This window comes from Agelaius tricolor, unplaced genomic scaffold (genome assembly GCF_023055355.1).
Source record: "Agelaius tricolor isolate 1412-34295 unplaced genomic scaffold, bAgeTri1.0.p SCAF_49, whole genome shotgun sequence".
In the NCBI taxonomy this organism is placed as follows: domain Eukaryota; kingdom Metazoa; phylum Chordata; class Aves; order Passeriformes; family Icteridae; genus Agelaius; species Agelaius tricolor.
The window spans coordinates 2694090-2716963 of record NW_027269309.1 but is presented as its reverse complement, the minus strand read 5'-3'; positions in this window follow the sequence as shown (position 1 = coordinate 2716963).

Sequence of the window (22874 nt, the reverse complement as noted above, 5' to 3'; positions counted from 1 at the left end):
ATGGAGCAGCTATTGCTGGAAAGCATTGCCAGGCACATGAAGGAGGACAAAATAACCTAGTCAGCATGGATTTACCAGGGGAACTTGATGCTGAACAACTTTTTAAACTCCTCTGATGAATCAACTTGCCCGGTAGATGAAGGGAATATTGTCTGCCTGGGCTTCAGGAAGGTTTTTGACATTTATCTACGTGGCAGCACACATACATCCCAGAAGTGTGCAAAGAGGAGGGAACCAGTGTCTTTTCGAGGATGCTCAGTGAAAAGACAAGAGGCAGTAGGCACACACTGAAATACAGGAGATTGCCTCTGCACATCAGCAAATGATTTTTTACTGTGAGGGCGACTGAACCACGGCACAGACTGCCCAGAAAGATTGTGGAGCCTGGATCTTTGAAGACATTAAAAGTACACCCAGATATAATCCTGGGCAAGAGGCTCTAGGTATCCTGGTTTAAGCAGGGGGGTTGGACCTGGTGAGCCCCACTGACGCCTTCCACTCTCGTTCATTCTGTGCTAGTGAATTCTCTTAGAGATGCATTTCAAGCAGTGGCATGACAAAGATCTGTGCAGAGAGAGATCCAAATGGACATGGGATCTAAGTTCCTTAAGTAGTGCTCAAGAAGAATGCAAAACTCTGGGATAAGTGTCTCTTCCATAACTGAATCCCTTTCACGGGAAAATTCCCCAGCTATAGAAAGATCTTCTGATAGGCATGCTTAAGACTGACACTGGCTGAGCAAATTTCTCCCTATGTGTGTTTAAGACCTATTAGGATCTTCACCAAGAGTGTTGTCAACATAGTCACAGAATGTATATTGTTAAGAAGGGACAACTTACATCAGAATGGCAAATATTGGTCCACAAAATGTATTAATGTATGGGAACTATCTACTTGGGTTGAAAATAAAAAGAAAGAGTTAGTCTTTATTTATCAATTCCATCGCAATATTGATGAGGTAAGAAAAAGACCTTAGTCCTTAACCTTCTTAACTCAAGCAAAGATTTTTAAAAATTCCTTGTAAAAAATGTATCCTAATTATCAGACTATGAAACAATTTTAGTTGGGGAAAAAAGTTCCAAAATTGTGTAGATAGTGGTAAAGAAGCCAAGAAAATAGGTAAGAAACAAAAAGAGAGCAAAAGAGTCAGCTTCAGTCTGCAAGCTCATTGTAGAAGTAATCTGGTAGAAAAAGGAACCCCCAGTTGAATTTCCAATGTGTTCATGCACTTGATTCAGTAACTAGTCAATGTAAAAACCAATCCTTTTGTACAACTTCTCCCAGCAACAAAAACCCCAACAGCTTGACACCACCATCATGCCTGTCCCAGATGTATTTTAAAAGAAATTATCCTTTCTTGAAACTCTATTTGCATAAAAGTTGCAAGACATTGGAGGGATTCTCCACATTCTCATTTGTCCATGTGGCTTGAAAGTCTATTTGATAAAATATGCAACAAAGCATATGATTTATAAGGTAGGGTAAAATGGATGATTTGGGAATTGATCTCTTGTTGATATTAAACTTCATATCCACTCTCTGTGAAGTTTCTAAAAGAAATGATGGAGCTGAGGCATGAAGCTGCCACAACAAGTGTTAAGCAAACATACACACTCCCCTTCACATGCCCCCCTTCCACACACACCTAGGCCCACACAGAGGTCAGCATAGCAGATGATGAACACCTTGGAAAAGACCGAAATGCTAAATACCTCTCTTTGGGGGCAAAATAGCTGGTGCAACAATTCAAATATCTGGTGTAAAAATTCTGTTTAATATCTACTTCCTATTTAAAACACAGCTTTTCATTTAATTATATGTAGGGAATATTTTCATATTATTTGTTTCTTTACAATTACTCTGTTCTCATGTGTTGTATGTCTAGGAATATTTTCTTCTAAAAATAGAAAAAAATAGATAATATCCTTTCAGAAGAAAACATTGGTTTATACAATTTTAAACCATCATGATATGGAAGAATTCTTTTGTCCCTCACTAAGGTGGAAGAACTATTTGGATCACAGATCATTTACAATGAAATACTTTACCCTTTTAAGATGCTTTCAGTCAATTTCATATCCTCATTGCTTATTCATTGTAAACAGTAATTTTTCAGGGAAGGGAAAGTGTGTGGTATATCTACATTATGTTCAAACCCAATTCCTACTAAAGGCCAGGCTGAGCTCCAGTAAATAATGTCCTGAATGATATTTTGCCGCCTTCTTTGGCACTTCATGAAATCCTAACATGAGGAAGTGTTGAAATACAGAGATTTTGTCCCATGTAGAAACCCATCCCATGTATTTTATGCTGTAATTCTTCTCTCTTTTAAAATTTGCTATCTTCTGCATAGTTTTCATTAACCTGTTACAGTAGTGAAAATCACAGATCAAGGTAATTTTGTAACACTTTGATTTTACCCCAAGAGCTGAGGGAAAACTTGCTCCTATACTTCAATCTGAGTTTCTTCTAGATTCAAACTTTGTTTCTCTACCATCAAGAGTCTCCTGTGTTGCTGCTCAAAGCCCCATCCAACCTGACCTTGAATACTTTCAGGGATGGGACACCCACTACTTCTCTGGGCAACCTGTTCCAGTGTTCCAGCACCCCCACAGTAAAAAATGTCTTCCTTTCATCTAATATGTGTCAGAAGTATTAAATCTAGGCATATAAACTTTGAGGAAAGGTTTGAAATTCTTTTGATTTGAATCACATTTTATATGAATACTGCCTTACAGATGACTAAAATATGTTGATGGGCATTTGAGCTGACACTTTTTGAAAAGGTGCATGGAATTTAAAATTAAAACCAGTGCCATTAAAAGCTTTGTGCGGTTTTCTTTTTCCTCTGGTATTCAAAATTGCATATATCAAATATCTGTGCTTCATACAAAGCTCTTAGACACTCTCAGAAAAAAGCTTTTCTTTCAGACTAAGTTGCAGTTTACGTAGAACACTAGTACTAGTGAAGGTTTTTCTGGGCATAGGGGGAACACCTTCTCATTGGATTTGTGTGCAGAATGCATTTTATGCAAACTGGAAAATTGATCCCAGCTGTGTTCTAGTCATCATTCTTACTGCATCAGGCCTGAAGATTCTGTGAAAAGTAGCCTGTGGACCTTGAACATAGCTCATGTGAAACAGATGAGAGGCGATGGAGAAGTTGAGGGAGAGAATAAAGAGCATATGGCCCAGTACAGACTAACAATTGTTTGGCACCCTTTAAAGGCTGTGTTTGACAAGCAGGGCTGAAGCAGGTCTGCAAAATATCCGGGAGATCAAAATCCATTGAAGCAAATTCCCCTGGCCAGTCACCTTGCTGCCGATAATTCACTCTCCATACCAGCTGATCAGGCCTAAGAATGCTGCTGCAGAAGTATTGTGAAAAAGGTAGGCATATTTTCACAGATGCAGGGGAAAATCCCCTTGGATGATGGTTCCAAGGGATTACTTGATGGAGCAAGTTATGTACCCTTATCTACCGTGCAATATCTAAGTTGGTGAGTTCACTATCTGTCAGCATCACTTTCGAAAATAAATGTTTGATCCACAAAACAATATTTCATATGTCCTGTCTACCTGCTTCATTTCAACCAATGAATAGGCTACGTTCCACCAGCAAAGGGTTTATGATCCTATGTTTCTTTAAACTGTGATAATTCTTTATTTTTTTCTAAATCAGACACTGTCTGTTCATAAGATTCAGATGTCCATGGCAGGGGTGTAATTAAATTCACATGTTAAAAAATAACCTTCTTCTTGTTATCTTTTTATTAAATTACTGACATGTAACATCCGTCTGAGAGCTGAAGAAAACCCCTTCATTTGCTGTTTGCCAAGTATCTTCTATGTGATACAAATTCGACTTGAGAAATCACACCCGTACATTGCCATGTAGCACTACTAGTAATGCTTTCACAACCTTTTCTTCATCATTAGGTCTTTTGGTGAAGTGAATGATTAGAACATAAGCAAGGGCATTTGTTCAAGATGCTCCAGAAAGGGCTGTGGTCTGTTCTCTTCTTTGCTGCCTATGTTAGCACTGAGCTGCAAAAAAAGGAAAGATTACTAGGAAAAGTGTTACTTTCAGTCTAAACTTGTAAATGATGTTTGGAATACCCCGTTAAATGACAAGGTGCTCTTTTAAAATATGGCATCTTAAGGGAAAATGTCAGCTTTAAAAAGGTTTTGAGACAGTTGCTTCTGGGAAAAAAAAAAAAAAAACAACAAAAGAATTGGAGGCTTCTAAGGTCTTTAGGCATACTATTTTGAAGATTGATTCAAAATACAGTTTCTTCATATAGGAAGAACAGAGGACCATAGATGCAACCCATTTGAAAATGGATTTCTCTATGTTTCTGGTTGGGATTACCAGGCATCATTTCTTGTGAAGTCGAGGGACTGCAGTTAGCACTCCAATAATTTCCTTCCCTGAAATTCATCTGCATTTGGTCCTTTTTCCAGAGTCCCCATTTATTAGTGAAGGTATACTCTATCTATGCATTAGAATATTCCATTAGAGTGTGGGACTCATACTTGCTAGTTAAAATTAGCTGGAGCGGAATGGATAGTTACAGTTGCGTGTATACAATAGTCTTATTTTGGCAAGTTTTCTTTAGACAATGTTGAAGCAGCACTAGCAACTAGGAAGTACAGCTTGCAGCAGGGAAGGACACTCTTCTGCTTTCTCAAGTTTCCTGTAGTTAAATAGATGCCAAAAGGCTTTTCCTAGTACTACTACTGTCTTGTAGGAATACTTGATCTAATCCTATCTTTGATCAAATTCCTAATGGGTTACTTTTCTACAAGGCAGAACATTTTTCTTTTAATAATATGTATTTTGTAAGTTGGAAACATGAACTTGTGCACCAGTCACGTGGACTGTACTCCTTATTAAGTTTCACAACCTTCTTTAGAAAATATTGACTGTGTGTAACTTCAAAAGGAGAATTCTGGGCATCTTCATTCTATTGATGTAATTGTTTTTCTGCCATGCTGGTATTGTTTTCTATCATTTTTACCAACAGAAATATTTTTCCCTGACACCTATGGAAAAGACCTATGTTTACTCAACAGTGCAGCGTCAGTCCATTGTTTAGAATGATTTCAACATGGTCCCAAACATATCGGACAGCTAGACAGCAGAGGTTAGCAACAGGGAATGGGAATAACTTCTGAACCGTTTCAGTAGATTTCCCAGGAAGGGCTTACTTTCTGCCACTGCATCAAAAGAGTATTTTTGCCCAAACCTTGGGGCAAGCTCTGTCTCCGATTTACTAGTGAATGCAAAGAGGGTGAAAGTGCTGCTTCAAAGCCCTCTGTGCGCTTTCTGTACCAAGAGGGGGGGTGACCCCAGCAATAAGTTTTGATCTCTCTTCAGAACACAAGGCATGTCATCACCTCATTCATCTTCTTCTGGGACTCATAGCATCTTAAGACTAAGAAGCTCTCTTGCTTGCTGAAGTGCGTTCAGCAAAAAAACCTTGTCTCATCAGCAGATTTGAACACAACTACAGTCGAGTCAATTCCAATGCTGGCAGGGCAATACTCTACCCCAGTAGTAACATGCCACTATTAGAAGACTGTGTAAAACTATTTTTGTACAAAGTAATCGGAGGGAAAAATAGAATTGGGAAGAACTGCACATTGTTCTGGAAAAAGCCTCCTGCCTCAGTCTTACAGACATCATTTGCTGGTATCATTTTTAATAGTTGGGGTTTTTTAAATTTTGTAGAAGAAAAAATATTACTGCACCTTTATGTTTCCTTAATAGAAGTACAGCCATTTCTTAATAGAATAGAAGTAAGCCATTTGGATATGTACAAATGGTCTTTTCAAATACATATGCTATAGCACACTGTGAAAGTAATTAGCTATAAAGAGAAATCTAAAGGTTTAAGAAGATTTTGGAAGAAAGTAAGTCTAAGGTGATAGAAGAAGAAGAAAACAGCAGTTTTCTTCTGGTGAAAAAAAAACAAAGGGAGGACCTTGTACAGTGGAGATGTATTATTTGACTTCCTGAAAAACTGAGTAGGTTTGCTATTGCCAATGGTTTTCATTAGGAAGGAAGAGATTCCTTTGGCAAAAAAACCCCTTCAAACTGACTTGACAAAAATGTTATGACACTTAACTTCACCAATCCTGAAGAAAAATTCTCATCACTTGATCTGGAAATCATGATGGTAATGGAGACAAGGATGTCTAAGCCATGCCATCAGGAACATAAAAAAGCATTAGAATGCAGGTAAGACTGAGCTCCTGAACTAGTGTGAAGAGAATGCAACAAAGACATTTTCCTTTAGGAGTCTTCAGGATGGAGAGCAGATCAAATTTTTTCTTGTGAAGTATTTCTGAATAGAATGAATCTTCAAAATAACTTTGTTTTCCAAAACCTGTTTACAGCATCTCTTACCATGATACACAGTTCCTATGAATAGAAAAAGCAAAGCACTTTTTTCCAAACTGTTGTGCACTCTTAAGCAATCTACAATAAAAATAGTATTTTTTCATGCTGGGAATGATGTGAATTACAAAAAAGCCTTGTAGCACACTTGGCACTGTAGTCTCTTGATTAGCATAGCTTTTTATTCATCAAACACGTTTCACATTGACTATTTTTCTCTTTTAAATAACGGCGTCTTTGTACTTATGCAGCATCCATGAAGAATTTCTTGCGTGTTATTTTGTACCTGATCCTAAATGGCAGGTTCTGCATTCTGCCATCTGTCTAGCTTTCCCATTTGATTCAGCTTCTGAGAGGTATTTTCAGAATCGAGGACTACTTGCAAGAATGATGCTAAATCCATGCATTTTACTCCTTGGTTAATGCAAAACTATTTTTCCTTTACACTTCAATGAGAACAGGAAAATAATGATGGTGAGTTCAATCCTTAGAGTAATCCAAAGAGGACTATTATCATCATTAGAAACCAAGCAAGGTGTATTTATTGCACATGCATTATACTCACTGATGCAAATTAACCTGTAAATTCAAAAGGAATCTGTATCATAGGAGTGGATGGACTGTTTCCATTCATATTTTGCTTAAAGCAGAAAATTAATTCTTTTGACAGCCAACTCATGATTGCAAGCTCACTTCCAACTACAGCTTTCAAACAGATGAAACATGTCTGTTTATAAAACGATACAGTACAGTACACAATAGCAAGTCAGGTCATAGACATTGAAAAGAAAAAACAGATCAAAGGACAGATTCATTCACATCTACAAGCCCTCAAGAGTGTACAGGTCAAATGTCCCCAGAAAACTAGGCTGGTGGCGCAAATTCTCTATGTTGGCACCAGCAGAAGCAGCTGCTATCTTTATAGGATGCAATCTTGCTTACATCACCCTTCAGAGCAATCTTCTGTACCCCTGCCCAATACACCTTCTGCTCCATTCCTTGGACTTCACATTTGCATTTCTACAGAGTCCTGTCCTGCAAACTGACTCAAAGTTCAGGTAATAGATTTCCAAGATTTAGAAATGTTGTGTGAGGTTCATTTATTTCATATTTCATTCCATCTAAGCAAACTGTAACTTTCTGAAGGGAAATATTTCGAGTATGTCCCGTGTATTTTAATGTTAGCTCTGCTTCACATTAAAACTTCTCACAGACCCCTGTGATGCCTTGCTGCAAAAATATATAGCTGCCAAGAGTGGTTGTGGGAAGTTAGAATTGCCAGAAAACCATACAAACAATCTAACAATAGAGCCTTGGATTTCTGAATATAATTGCACCATGTAAAGTCAAAATATAATATTTAAATGATTTTAGATAATGATGAGTGTGGGCTAGAGAGAATCCAGATAGAATTTTATTTTTTTAAACAGTTCCGGGAAAAACATGGCCTTGACTTGGAAGTATAGCAGGAAATATTTTTATACAGCATGAGTTCTCATTACCTAATCATATGATTTGTAGACCTGAATTGGAAACCAGGAAATAAACGAAGAAAAATATTCAAGCTATAAAAGATGGGGGTTTAAAATTTTCTTTGTATTTCTGATTAAAGCTATTAGGTAGCTAAATGGTCACCCATTATTTTAAAAAGCATCTGGACATTAAAAATAGGTAAATTTCTGCGGGACTTGGATGTCAGCTATTCCTGAAAAGCTTTATATCACTGCTTTCCAACCCTGAATCAATCCACTTAAACGCAGCTGTATTTCAGATGCTCAGTGGAACTGTCCATGTAATGCATATAGTTGACAAATAATCTGCAGAAAAAGCTAGATCCATTTGAAGATCTTTTCCTGTAAATGGTATTCACGTTATTTGTACAAACACACAGATGGGATTTCTGCTGTCTTCTTCAGGCCACTTCCTCCAGAGAGCTCTCCATCAAATCTCTCTAGTTCTACTCTTCTGGTGATCCAAAGTCAGCACTGGGATGGTCCAAGTGCATGAATTACTGTCTGCTAGAGGTGCACCCTGAGGGCTTCTGTGTGCAGCATCACGTGAGCCCTACTAAAGTCACCCTGTTGGTATAAACTGAGCTAGCTGGACCTTAAGGGACAAGATTGTGCACTGATATTGTAAGAGAAATTAGGTACTAAGAAGGAGGCTGGAAGATTTAAATATTTCTGCCTCCAGCTTAAGCAACACTCAATCTTGGTCTTTATCTGAACAACTAGGTGAATTAACCCATTTGGCATTCCTATGCCAAAAATGTCAGTAATACAACAAGAACCGTCAAAAGAGTAACAATTCCAATCATTACTTTGTAAAAGTAATTCATTGGAAGAAGTCGGGAAGAAGGATGAAACATGCCAATATCCTACCCTGAGAATCATTCTGTTGATTTGCACAGGTTTCTTATTATATACCTATCTAATGCATTGGACATGCATGCTTGTGATGACACAAATACTTGCAAAGCTTACCAGATAAACCATGTTCTCTTCAGACAGCAAAACATTTCTTGATGGTTGTGTTTGCTAATTACATTTAGACTCAATGTTCTTAAAGGTCTTTTCCAGCCAAAGTGATTCCATCATTCTCTAAATCGCAGATCCTGCTTGTCTTGGTTGAGGGCAAATTTGGCAGCAATCCTCAAGAAGGGGTGATTTATTAAAAATATTGATCTAGTACTTATATCCAACTGTGACGGACAAAGGCTCCCTAACAGTTCAAAATTAGAAAGTGTATGTTTATTGCAACGCTGGGCAGCGTGCGAGATAGCTCCCAAATACACACTGTGATTTAGAGGTGATAACAGAGTCTTTTTATCTATACAAGTATTGAATACCCAAAAGACAAATACATGTTCATAATTTAGGTACATCCCATCATTCCTCACTTCGTATGGTAATTAGTTCAAAAGCTCTTAAGCACGCGTAGCTTGTTCCTCAAAATGAATCGGTGGTCCCTTTCATGGGGAGGGGTTCCAAAATGAGGAAATAAATGAAGTCTTCCTGGTTCTGAACTTTCTACATTTTCAATGCAAATATGACAAATGAACCCATTGGTAGAACTCCCATTCCCCATCTTCAATTGGTTTCAGAACAGAGGTGGCCTACAATTGTCTTATGTTCCTAAAAGCTATTTATGAGTTTCTGTATTCTTCATGATAAACCCAGCTAAGCAAACATGATGTTGACAAGCAATCAATTATTAGTTAACTACTAACTCTTAACTTCATCAAGGCCTACCTATTTATTTTGATAAACTCTAATAAGGCTTATCTCTGACTAAAACCTCAGCTCCTCTAAAAACCCTAAATTTCTTTAAAGTTCATGTCTCAGGGGGCCCCCCCCAGAAAGCCCACCTACACGGCCCCTCCCCTCAACTGGTCTGGGAAACATTTCCTCTGAGAGAAGTGGAAAAAATCTGTTTATTTAACAGGGAAAGCACCCCCCAGCACAAAAAATGAACAATACCAGATGACAAAACTCAATCGCCGCTCTGAAGAGACAACAAATTCAGAAAGTCTCTCCTGTGGATGCTTGCTCTGTTATCAATCCCTCCGGCACTGGGAAAGGCTGCTGCCCAGAGTAGGCCCCCATAGGCCACAAAATGCAAGCTCTCAGTGCTCTCCAGGTCCCAGTCTGGAGCAGGTTTGAACAGTTCCAAGAAAAGGGAAAGAAAAAAAGACAGTCCAGGGAAAACTCTGCCTCAGCCAGCTAAACCAACTGAAAAGCAAAGAACACTCTGTTCTGCTCCATCAGTGCCCAGACAACACAGTGCAGCACAGAATGTGGAGCAGTGTTGCTTTTAGAAGGTGAGTGCAGCCTGTGATAACAAACTCCGTACTTCTTCTTCTCCCCACCTTTGCTCTCAGAACCAGTCTTGAAGGCAGAGAATAGAATATTCAGCATTAACAGAACAGATGGCTGGGGATACAAGCATCATAAAGTCACCCTAGGACACTGCTCTGCTGAGATATGTCACCAGACTATGCTAAGACAAAGTTTTGGAACTGCTAATTAAAATTCTACTATCACAGTGAAGCTGAGGAGGAAAGACAGCTCACTCCAGTTACCTTGTGGCATGCCAATACTTCCTTTCAATCACAATGGTTTTCGTCTTTAAGTCCGTGACATCACAGGCATAATTCAACATCTTTTGGGCAGGAAGGAAGATATTCTTCTTTTCATTATACTGATGGGTAAGCTGAAATGCAAAGCAGTTAATTCAAAGTGAAACAGTGATAAAGTCAATAGTAAAACTCACCACAGTTTTGTTTACCAACCCAAGTCCTTACTATCCCAAAATACAAGAACAGCTGTAAAAGCCTTGTGGTTTCTTAATTTTTTCCTATACCTACATGGGAGGATAAGGGATAAATGATCCCAAACAATGGTAATCCACAACAAAGCATTCTTGACATCATATTCAGCTTTTGCATAGTGAGCTCTTCACCTGATCAAGTTATTCCATTGCAATAGTTTGGGGAGTATCTTAGAGGGCTGGCTGTTGTTTGGTTTAAACCATCTTGATCATTCCGGAACCCAGTAGCAATGAGAAAGTTCAAAATAAGATAGTGCTACGCATTGATTTTCCTATATGACAGACGTATTTCTACAAGACAGAAGGCTGACCTAATGCTTCCCTACAACATGGCTGAAGTGGCATCCTGTTCCGCATAGGTTTTTCCGTTTAATTTTAGCAGCTTTCTTACTAGATTAATGAGCTGAACTAACTCAAAAAGGAATCAGATAAGTGCCAGAGCTTTAAAACAAACAACAACAACAACAACAAAGATGCAAAATGGTGATTTGTGGGTGCGTTTGAAAACAGAAATTTTTTTGCATTTTTCATAGAGACATGGCATTCTCTAGAATGATACTGTTCCAACGGTTTGAGTTTGGTTTTCTTTTTCCCCCTCAATTGTAAATGTTATGCATTCTTTTTGGCCATTTCAGTAAATAGATTTTCTGATACCTGTGAAAGACCGTCTAACGTTCCCCTCATTTGCCTCATGACCATTCCCAGGACAGACACTGGGACCCTAAAGGCACCGATAGGAATTCTGGCCTGCCAGTAATGGATGAACACCAAAAATCCTGAGGCCCCTGAGCAGAATTCTGGCCTGCCAAGTGATTGTTCACAGCTGTGTCTTCAGTGACTGCTTCTAGCAGGGCCTGCCAAAGGGCGACCCGGCCTATATGCTTGCACCTGCTTCACGACAATAGACCAGGAATTTTCCCACCTCTTGGCCAGATGAACTTGCTGGGGCAACTTGGTAGCCCCCCCATGGAAAATCCTTCCTCTGCTCCACTACCACCGTGAGGCACCGAGGTTGAAGCCCCCCTACCAAGGACTGAGACTGAGACACCTGTAATTCTGATGCAGGGGTGCTGGCCTGACTGAAGCAGGATGCCTGCTGAGTGCTGCCTACAGATGTGCCTACAGGACCTAGACTGGTTTCCCCCAGAAAGCAGTCCTGAAACAGTGGGTCCCACTCACTGCTGATACTGACTTATCCTGCTGAGAACATGGACTTTCTGGACCCGTCTTCAATACCTTTTTCCCCCTCAGCAATTTCAATAGACTTCTTCTTCTTGATTGGATCTGTTCCCCCTCAGCCATTTCAAGATTCTGTTTCCCCCCTCAGCAATGGACTATAATAGAACCTTGAGTTAACCAGGACTTAACCTTGAGTTAACCAGGCAGGGCCATTATCTTCCCAACGTGACTAGGCAAACTCTGTTGGCTGGACTATGAGGACTTAGTCTCTCCACATTTGGTAGCTCTACTCCTGTCTTGGTTCAGGGCAAATTTTGGGGAGAACCCCCAAAGGGGCTCCTCTAGGAAAGCAGATTCATTTGGCCCCTCCCCTATGAAATATTAATCCCAATATTACCAGGTGGGATGTGCCTGGGCTCGTCTGACCCTTGCTGCTGGGCCAAAGGCGGCAGCTGTGATGTTTCACCTCAGAGATACATTTGGCCGGCTGGATCGTGCAGCTAGGCACTCGCAACAAATCCAGGCATAGTAGGAACTCAGTTGACCTCTGGTGGAAAAGGTTCAGGGGACGGTGAAGAGAAAAAGGAGAGGATTCTGCTGTAGAGTTTTAATCCAGAGTTTATTCCAGGATGACAGACCTCTGAATCTTGTAACAGCTCCCAACAGAATCCAGACCGCATGGTCCCGTCTCCTTTTAAGCCCGGGGACAAGGGGAGGGGAAGGCACAGGTGAGCCACCAACCAGGTGGGAGGAGGGGAAGGCTCAAAGGATAAAGACACTTGGACAGGCCAATGAGCCCGGACCTGAGGGGCATCTTTTGAACTTCTGCCAACCACACCATGACCCTGCTGGAATGTTAAGATTGATGGACAGCACTTAGCAGGAGGGCAAAGGGGGAGGGGAAAGGACAGGTTTCACCTATCCCAACACCTGAGGGATTTTCCTGTTTCCTGAAACAGGAAATGGCGTCACACTGCAACACTCCCCCCAACCGGTCCAGGAGATAATAGCTCCTTAGAAAGAGGTGGAAAAAACCTGTTTATTAAACAATAAAACCTAAACAATATTGAACAATAAAACCCCTTGTTGCTCCAAAAGAGATGACAAACTGAGAAAGTCCCCTCCCTGGGTTGCAGTTCAGCTCACACAGGCTCTTATCAGTCCCTCCGGTGCTGGAAATGTTGCGGGCCGGGCCCGGCCTGGTGGGCCACAGGTGCTAGCTGCCGGTGCTCTTCTGGGTGTTCAGTCCAGAGCAGGTTTCAAGAGGTCCAAAGAAAAGGGAAAAAAGAAAAGAAACCACAGTCCAGGGAACTTCCTTGCCTCAGCAAGCTAAAACTAACTAAAAGCAAAGGAGAGCTCTGTCCCACTGTCTGTTCATCCACAGACAACACAGTCCAGGAGCAGGAATGTGGAGGAGTGAGTGCAGTGTCTGAAAACAAACTGCCGCTTCTTCTCTCCCCCCTTCACTCTCTGCAACAAGTCTTAAAGGTGCAAAACTTATGATGCAGCATAAACAGAACAAGATGATTGGGGTTAAAAGCATCATATAATCAGCTTAGGACAACTCCCTCTCTCTTTCTCCCCCTCTTTTCTATTCTTTTGCTCTCCCTAATTCCTTTCATGCATTTGCTGTGGTCATTCTATAAAGGTGCATTTGTTTGGATTGATACTGCAATCCCCTTTCCGTGTTGTCTGTTGCACTCCCAGATCAGTTAACCAACCATCACCACCCCCATTGGTATGAGCAGATCGTGACATTAAATTGGCATCATGGACAGGATTCTGATAGACAGAAGGGTCTGCAAGGCTGTTTGTAGTCTGGAACAGGGGAAGGACGATTTGCTTCAGCCACACCTAACCCCTCATCGCGAAAGGGTTGAACAAAGCTGGAAAGCAAGGAAAGCTCTTTGAATTTCCCACAAACTGCGCACGCCCAGGTGAAATACGCCCCCATACTCTATTGAGGGTTCTGTCTTTAGAATTTCCCAAAAAATCTCTAAGAGCAAAAGGGGAAACTGTTTTTGTTTATGTGTGAATTTGGACTGTCTGGGAAGGAAGGGACAACTTGAAGGAACTAAGCAGGGCCTCCCAGGGAGATTTGGTCTCTTCACCCAGCCAGGGAAGCAAAGGGGAGCACAGCAAAGGCTGTGAGATTGTCTAACTTAAGTTTGCACCTCCCTGTCATGGTTTTGGTCCCTTCATAAAATGACTGAAAACTCTAGCACAAAAGTTACAGCTGAATTTTCTGCTCTGCTTGCTAAATAGAATGCCAAGCCTTCTCCAAGGGGGGAGGTTTGGGCAGAGAACAGCTGGTTTAATTTAGAAAATGTCATAGATAGAATTTGTTCTTTACAACATGAAACAGAAGTTAAACTGGGCAAAAATAAAACCATCCTCTGCTCAGTTTTGGCAGCTTGTCTCACAGCAGCCATAGAAACCCTTTTTAAGCAAAGAAACGAGGAAATAGCAAGAATAGATTCCCTTCAAAACCTAGTTGAAATTTTGCAGAAAGAATTAAAGGAAGATAGAAATGAGATCTATATGTTGCGAGCTGCCCTTAGAGAGGAACTTGCTAAGAATTCACATCATACTGATTCCTCTACAGAGCCAGAGGAAAAGGAAACTCCTGACTTGAAACAAATCTATCCCCGTCAGGAACTTGAAGCAGTAAAAAATTGGAGAGAATACTGCTGTCCTCGCTTGAGACCCTTGGGTCAAACAGAATAGAACTATATTAATGATGAGGATTGTTGGAATGTTGGGGGACATAAGACAGATGATGCACTTTGGACCTGGTTAACATAAGAGATTTGATAACAGGATGCCTTGGCATAAACAAACGGAACTTTGAAAATTCGACCTGGATTGCAAGAAGATTAAATCAAACGGGTTTACTGGAAAAAGAAAATCCCATGAAACTCTGCAAGCAAGAGATGTTGTTATATGCGTAAGTTTGTGTATGTAATTTTAACCTAATCATTGTAGTACACATTACTAGTCTCCCTGCAATGGTATGTAAGTGCTTGTATCCCACAATCAAATTGGATTCTGATTACCGAGTGGGTCTCCCTGTCTCTCTGCATTGCCGAAAGAGGATCTTGACCCACCTACCACAACTAAACAAATACCGTTCAGTGCTACCGAATTAGCTAAGCTGTAAAAAGAATTCGGGCGCCTCCCACGAGAATCAGAGACAAATATGTCCTCCGAGTGTCCCTCGATGGTGGAGATCAAATTAAATTAACCGGAGGCCAGTGGGTACTGGGGACATGGAGCCTTCTTCACAACAGGAGATAAGGAGGTAAGCGTGACGCATGGTCCCTGACACAGGGTGCGTCTTTCTGGGCTGGGAGAATGAATCCTTTGGAACAGGGTGACCCCCTGGCAATCGTTGACACCACCGACCAGCTCTTAGAAAGTGTCCACAAAGCCGCCTGCCTGCAAAAGATTCATGAAAAGAAATTAGTTCCTGGTTTTGAAGGCCCAATGCAATTACCTGTGAAGCCAGAACTAATGACCGATTGAACTCGTGGGCTTCCAGAAACACTTAAACATACAGCAATGACTCTACAGAAAACCACAATGGCTTTGAATCCTGTAGAAAGACTAGATAAGATTCCTCAGGAATTCCCCTGACCAAAGTGGACCTAGAGATCCTGGCTTCACTCCCTACTCTTCCCCCTCACAGCCCTCAGCTTCTCAATCTGATTCACCTGCCAGTAGCCATAAAGTTTGGACATGAGCTGAAGTTGCAGTAGATCTGATTAATTATTGTAGACAATATGGACCTATAAAAACCCCGGCATAGAAATCAGAAAATAACAAAGGTGTTTGGTTTATTGGGGCTCCTCACAGTGAAAATATAGAGAAAGGAAAACAGATCTCTAACTGCCACCATTGGTGGTTGTTGGGAATTCAAAAGTGGGTCCCCAAAGAGGTGATGGATGGTTTGCCCCTTGATAAATTGCAGAAAATAATAAATAATTGGCACCAGCGAAAACCAAATCCATTGGCTCAACCCAGTGCACCCCTCCCTTCTCAGGGACAAAAACTAACCCTCCCCCAGCTTCTCCCACGGAACACAGGCAGTGAACCAAAACCAACAGGGTTTTCGGCAAACAAATCTCTCTGCCGCTTACAGGTGGGCAAAGGGGCGGAGCGTGGGTTTATTTAAGAATGCTCACTAAAAATAAATCAGGATATATATTAAGCCCAGCTATCACGGGCCTCCACAGGCTACTAGTAACCTTTTTGATTGACGTTGGGGCTCAAATCTCTGCACTGACAAAAAAGGATGCCCAGAGGTGTGGAATTGTTCCAACTAAGAGACAATGCTGTGTTCTTAATGCTCTGGGAACTACAGAATCTATGAATGTTGCCTTAGCCAAACTGAGGCTCCCTGGAAATGAGCATCAACTAGTCATCAAAATGGTAACTGGGAACATTCCAAATAATTGATTAGGAATGGGTGTCCTTGCTGGGAGGCAGTGGGAAGACTCTGAGGGATTTCTGTGGTCTTTTGGCACACTGCCACTTAACATTAGGCTGCTTCAAACCGCACCCTCCTTACCCTATAATCAAACAACTAATGTAAAACAATACCCTCTACCTTCTGGTGCCAGAGAAGGTATCAAAGCGGTTCTACAGGACTTGAGAAACCAAGGGGTAATAATTCACACACATTCTCCTTTTAATTCACCGGTATGGCCAGTCTGAAAAGCCAGTGGAAAGTGGAGATTAACAGTAGATTTTCACAGGCTTAAAGCCAACACAGACCCTCTTACAGCACTGGTCCCAAACTTAGCTGAATTAATAACATCAATTCAAGAAAAGGCTCACTCAATCATGGCAATGGCAACTATGGATGTCAAAGACGTCTTCCTTACGATACCTATACAGCCAGAAGATATAGGGACCATTTTGCCTTCACATGGGAAAGGACAGCAATACACTTGCACTAGGCTTCCCCAAGGCTACAAACACTCCTCCACTTTGGCCCACCATGCTTTAGTTGAGGAATTAGAAAAAATACCCAAACCTGATCCTGCTGATCCTGTAGCTGATAATCAATACATTTAAGACACTCTGGGGGGGGGGGGGGGGGGGCGGGGGGGGGGCGGAGGAGGGGGGGGTGGGGTGGGGGGGAAGGATGAAATAGAGGTAGTAGGGAAACATCAGCAGAAAATAATCTCTCACTTAAAAAGTCTTGATTTGCAGATACCCGCAGAGAAAATTCAGAAACCTTCTCAGGAAGTGAAGATTTTGAGAATTTGGTGGAAAGGAGGCATGACATGTATTCCACCCGATACCCTAACCTCTTTAGATCAGACTCAAAGGCCTGAATTGAGGAAAGATCTCCAGCAAGCTCTAGGACTATTAGTGTTCTGGAGAAAACACATCCCAGATTTCTCAATAATTGCTAGGCCGCTTTTTGACTTGCTGAGGAAAAGAATGAAATGGGATTGGACTCCTTCTCAGGAAGAAGCATTGCAATTACTGATTTTTGAGGCAACAGCTCACCAAGCACTAGGCCCTATCCATCCCACAGATCCCTTTCAGGTGGAATGGGGATTTGCCTCCTCAGGGCTATCAGTACACATTTGGCAGTGGGGTCCCGAGGGTCCAACAGGGCCACTTGGTTTTTATTCCTGTGGTTTCAAAGATGCTGAGAAAAGATACACTACCTGGGAAAAGGGGTTGTTTGTAGTTAGCTTAGCTCTCCTAGAAGAGGAAAAAATTGCATGACAAAAGCTTATTGTATTAAGAAGCCCTTTCAAAGTTATCAAAATCGTCACTAATGGGAGCCCCACCCCTCCCCCCCACCTGACGGGGTAGCCCAAAGGGCCTCAGTTAGGAAATGGTATGCTCAGATGGAAGGCTATTGTAATACCGTCTCAATAACGGAAGATGCTGCTAAAAATCTAACAAGCCAAGGCACTGAGAGCCTGGTTAGCAGCCAAGATAAATCTGCCTCTGTAATCAAAGCTGCCCTTCCTTTCTCCCCCGAACAAGCAGCAAGTTCTTGGTTCACAGATGCCTCTGCAAAACGGGAAGGGAAGGTATGGAGATCTAGAACAGCTGTCTTACACAATTCATTTGGTGAAAGAATCATTACCGAAGGGGAAGGCAGCGCTCAGGCTGGGGAACTCATAGCTGTTTGGAGTGTTTTCCAATGTGAGGCACAGAACATTTCTCTTGTCTGCATTTATACCGACTCTTACGCAGTGTCCAAAGGTTGTACCGAGTGGCTTCCTTTCTGGCAGCAAAATGATTGGGAAGTTCACAGAATTCCAGTGTGGCAAAAGGAAAAGGGGCAAGAAATTTTAGATGTTGCAAGCCAAGGAAATGTTGCTATTGGTTGGGTAGCTTCTCAGCAAACAGATGGAAATCCAGCAGGAGAGTGGAAGAATAGAGCTGATGAACTAGCAAGGCTCAGCCCCCTGAAAAAGGAACTCATTCCTGAGGACTGGGATCAACTATTAGAATGGCTGCATGTAAAAAGACAGCACACAGGTGCGAAAGATTTGTACAAAGAAGCTCATGCTTGTGGTTGGCTGGTTACCAGGGAAATGTGTAAAACATGCGTATCAGCCTGCGAGCAATGTCACAGGTGACTGGAGAGACATCCTTGAGAAGATGACCCTCTGCATTTAAGAAAGGGTAAAGGCTTATGGGACGCGTGGCAGGTAGACTATATTGGCCCCTTTAAGAAGTCAGGAGGTAAACACTTTGTGCTAGTAGGAGGAGAAAGTGTATCTGGGTTGGTTCAAGCTGATGCTTTGAAAAGAGCTACAGGTGATAATGTGGTTAAAGCTTTGCAGGGGTGGTTTGGAACTTTCCCAAAGCCACAGGAAATTCAATCTGATCACAGGTCCCACTTCACTGCTAGAGGTGTACAGCATTGGGCAAAAGGTGAAGGAATTAAGCGGTCTTTCCACAGCCCTTTCCACTACCCTCAAGCTAAGGGGATCTTAGAAAGGACCAAGGGTTTTTTGAAAGGACTTCTGAAGCCCCGGGAGGGAAATTGGGACGTTCGGTTATGGGAAGCTGTTAAAAGAGTGAACAGTAGATGGGGGGTGAATGGATGTCCCAAAATCACTGCCTTTTGCCCAACAGCTCCAAGCATCGTTCCCTTACTTCGGCGACCTGACGATTCAAAAAGTCCAGCACATTACCCTGGACAACCTGTTCTGGTGGACCTCCCTACTGTAGGGGAAGTAGCACTAGTGCTGAAAACCCCTCTGAAGAAATATGCATGGCTAGCCTCTGATGCTCTAGGGAAAGAGCATTGGATAAATACATGCTGGATAATCCTATCATTTTAACTCTTTTCTGCCCTCAGTGGAAGGATTTCTGTTGTTTTTACTTTGACAGAAGAACCCTGAGGAACATGAAAATCATCTGAACCATGATAACACTGGTGATGCTTTTCTGCATCCTACCACAATTCCATGGACAGGATCCTGCTGAGTGGTTGTGGTCTGAAGCTACCCTCCATCCCACTAATGTTCTAGGAGCGTATCCCAAGGATGGCCACCCGAACCTAGAGCCTATAGTGCTACATGACCCCCAGGTATATGGTCCAAGTGAGTGGGGATGGGATCAGAAGGACTGGACTAGAGCCCTAACTGGAACAATTGGTGAATCGATTGTGAAAGCATGCAGAAAAATGGAAGGATCTCTCTATGAGAAATCCACCTCCATCACAGTTGCCGGAAATTTTATGGAACCAGATGGGAAAAATGATTGGGATATCCCTTCAGCGAGACTGTGTCCTACAAACAAGTGGGAGTGTGCCAAACAAATTCCCCTTACTCTGTGTTGCTGCCAGGAGTATGTTGGTAATTACACTCTAGGTCGCAAAACGAACAATGTTGCAAGTACAAAGGATTGTAAAAATGAACCAATTGATTGCTGGCATAATTTGACGTTAACTAAACCGACTTAAGTGACATGCCGCTGGCAAAATAACTTGACCAACCTGTTAGGTTGAAAAGGCTTAGTTCATAAATTTAAGATAGACGCTATAACAAAACCCACGCTGAGTACCATAGTTACATCCCAGTGGAATAGACGGGACTGAGAGCATGAAGCCCACACTGAGCACCATAGTTACACCCCAATGGGTAGAAGGGACTGAGAGCACAAAGCTGACATTGAGTACAGTAGTTACATCCTAGTGGGCAGAAGGGACTGAGAGTCCCCTTAGCCAATGTGGCCTTGGTCCCAAGCTTTTGTTCACTTGGCAGGAATGGGAAAAACAAAAAGCCTGGCAGCTTCAAGGGGGAGTGGGAGAAGGAATTAGCCGAAGGATTTGTGAAACTGCTTATAGCAAAGCAATCTCCATCAGTGTTTTGACAGATCAGACAAATAAGCGTGAACAGGTTTGTACGCCCCCAAGCGTACAAGACTGTTGGCACAATTTTACATTAACACAAACTGCAGAAGTAGTTTGTCTTTGGTCCAAAACTAGTGAAGGCTTTTCTTTTAAGTTGATAATAAATGGTATGAACCAACCTTCTACTACCACCACTCCAGCCCAAGCACCGCTTATGCTTAGCCTGAGAAGTTTTGAAATTGGACCATATATAATCAGGAAAACTGGTCAACAACACATATTGTTCAATCTGGCACGGTCTCTTAAACAAGTCAAATTGCTGATGATGCAAAACAATGTCTCAGAAATTCAGCCGGCCTGTTTGCCTTTTTTGCGGACTTCCTTTGAGGGTTGGACCACCTGGCTGCAAAAACAGAAAGTCCGTTTTTTCTTTAAAAACAGACACTAAGAGACATAACCGGTGTTTTGGGAACAGGTTTTGGAATTCTAAATAGTATTGATTCTGAAGTACACTAATGGATAAATTGGCTGCCACAAAATGGTTAGAGATTTGACCAAATTAAAACAACCACTGCAATCATCCTTATTGGCTTTGGGAACACAGCAGGGCTTACTATCAAACATATTACCAGCTTGGGAAAAGGTCAATGTAAGTGATCACAAATTGGTAGACTGATGCACTCAGTGCTACACAAAACAACCTTTCTTTGGCTCTTAGCTGTATCCAGGCACAATTGTCGATGCAGTCAGTTGCTGCCTCAATGATAAGAGAAGGTGAAGGCAATTTTCCTACTGCAATTCAGAAAAGAATTTGGGACAGTGCCACTGATTTTGAAAGAGAATTCCAGTCCTGGTGGAACTTGGTGAATTTTACTTATCACCCCATTACAAACACAGCCAAGCTCTTGTGTTAACCGTACGCGATGCCTCAGTGCATTTGAGATTTCCTATTATTGCATTAGGGCTAAATCATGATGGAGCTATTCCCAATCTTTCTGAACATAGACAATGGGCCCATCAAACTGGTAAAAAATGGCCACATGTTAATTTGGAATCTTCTATTGTCCGAGAACTAGGCTTCATCTGTGAAAGTAATGCAATTACAGCTCAGGATGTTTGTTTGGACACAGAACAAAATATCTGTCATTTTGAAATTCATCCTAACGAGACTTTCGAAACAGTCCTCAAATATATAGGCAATGGGTGTGGGTGCTTTAGAACTGCTTGTGATACGGTATTTGTAGAAAATGCAGTAGTGGATAGTAAAAATCATTCAAATTGTTGCGCTTGTAACTTTACAAAATTGAGGGATGTGATTTTTCTTCAGAAGCTCCAGTTACCTCCCATTACCTTTTTCAATCCAATTAAAGACTGATTCACAAACTATTACTGTCCTAGGGTGACGTTATGATGCTTGTATCCCCATCCGTGTGTTCTGTTGATGCTGGATATCATGTTCTGTGCCTTCAAGACTGGCTGTGAAGAGTGAATGTTTTGTTTTGGTTTTGCTATCAGCCGCTCCCCCACAGCTGGCGCGACACAGAGACAGGGCAGTACATGGGTGCTGCTTTTGCTTTTTGCTTTGCTTTTTGCTTTGCTCTTGCTTCGGCTTTGCTCCTGCTTTGCTCTTGCTTTTTTGCTCCTGCTCATTAGTTAGTTTAGCTAAGCAGTCCAAATTTTCCCTGGACTGTTTCTCCTTTCCCTTCTTTGGACCTACTCAGACCTGCTCCAGACTGGGACCTGGGAAACACCGAGAGTTTGCACCTTGTGGCCAAGGTGCAGCAGCTACCCCAGCACAGGACAGACTGATAACAGAGCGAGCACTCCCCAGAGAGACTTTCTGAAGTTGTCTACTTTTTCAGAGCGGTGAAAGAGTGGTGCCATCTGGTATTGTTCCTTTTGTGTGCTGCGGGGTGCTTTGCCTGTTACAGAAACAGGTTCTTTCCACTTGTTTCCAAGGAATCCTTCCCGACCCGGTTGGGGGGAGGGGCCGTGTGGGTTTGTTTTCTGGAGGGTCCACCTTTTGGAGGTTTTCTCCCAAATTTGCCCGAAACCAGGACATTTACCTACTCCCATTGGGATGAACATTACTTTGGTAAAGCAATCTTTGCTTCATCAGGACTTCATTGAAATATTGGAGAAGATCAAGAAGAATAGACAGAAAGCACTGGTAACTGTTCATCACAATGTGAAAGAAATACACCATGTCATAGAGAGAGTAAGAAAAGATGCTGAACACAGGTGGTAGGATACTCTTTTTGGGTGGTCACCTACTGCCACAAGAGTCCTGAACAGTATGTGTCATCCCATCATTGCCCTTTTGCGTTTCGTTTTGACTGGGGTTTTTTAATCAGCAATCTTACTCATTATGAATTGGAGAATGATGAAAGAGTTAACAAAATTGATGTCTGTCATTAATGCACACAACTTGGCTGATGTCCTTTTCACTGTGGCCATCTCCAAGACTATTGACACAAGGCGACTATAAATGAGAGGATGCGTTTTGAAATCGTCTTCAATTTTCTTTGAAGATTATAAGAAAATTACTTTTGATTTTTGGTGAATTGTTTTGAAAAAAAATATTTTAAATGAACTGTTGTTGATTTGTTTATTGCTTTATTGCCT